General features: G+C 43.6%; 1 protein-coding gene across 1 annotated transcript in view; it reads right to left on the bottom strand.

The window, feature by feature from the left end:
• The window catches only part of EFCAB3 (EF-hand calcium binding domain 3), a 31839-nt gene that overhangs the window by 26753 nt on the left and 4552 nt on the right, over positions 1–534 (bottom strand). The window lies entirely within an intron of this gene.

Raw genomic sequence — 534 nt, forward strand, 5'->3', positions numbered from 1 at the left:
CTTCCTTCTGAGGAGTGGCTGGTGGGTTTGAACCATCAGCCTTCTGGTTAGCAGTCAAGTGCCTTAGGCACTATGCTAACAGAGCTCCTAATTATATAGTGGGCCCCAAAACAGCTTCAGGCTTTACTTAGTGATGAGGACCTCTGGTGGTGCAATGCCTAAAGCATCTGACTCCTAACCAGAAGATTAGTGGTTCAAACCCACCAGTTGCTCTGCAGAAGGAAGATGGGGTAATCTACTTCCATAAAGATGTACTGCCTTGGAAACCCAGTGGGGGTCACTATGAGTCAGAATTGACTCGCTGGCATTGGGTTTGGTTTTGGTTTTACTTAATGTAGCCATTCTAAAGGTTGCTGATTCTTGCTCTGGGAGTTCATTCATTACGCACATCATTTGACTTTGCCCTAGTCTTCTCACTTTGGTACACTCTCTCCCAGTCTGGGACATAAAGGGAAAGAAAGGGAAATTTTCACTTAGAAATTAATTCAACAAATATTTACTAAGGATCTACTACATTAGGTGCTGCCAAGATTT

Source organism: Orycteropus afer, unplaced genomic scaffold (assembly GCF_000298275.1).
Source record: "Orycteropus afer afer isolate SDZICR_OR568_19922 unplaced genomic scaffold, OryAfe1.0 scaffold00018, whole genome shotgun sequence".
NCBI lineage: Eukaryota > Metazoa > Chordata > Mammalia > Tubulidentata > Orycteropodidae > Orycteropus > Orycteropus afer.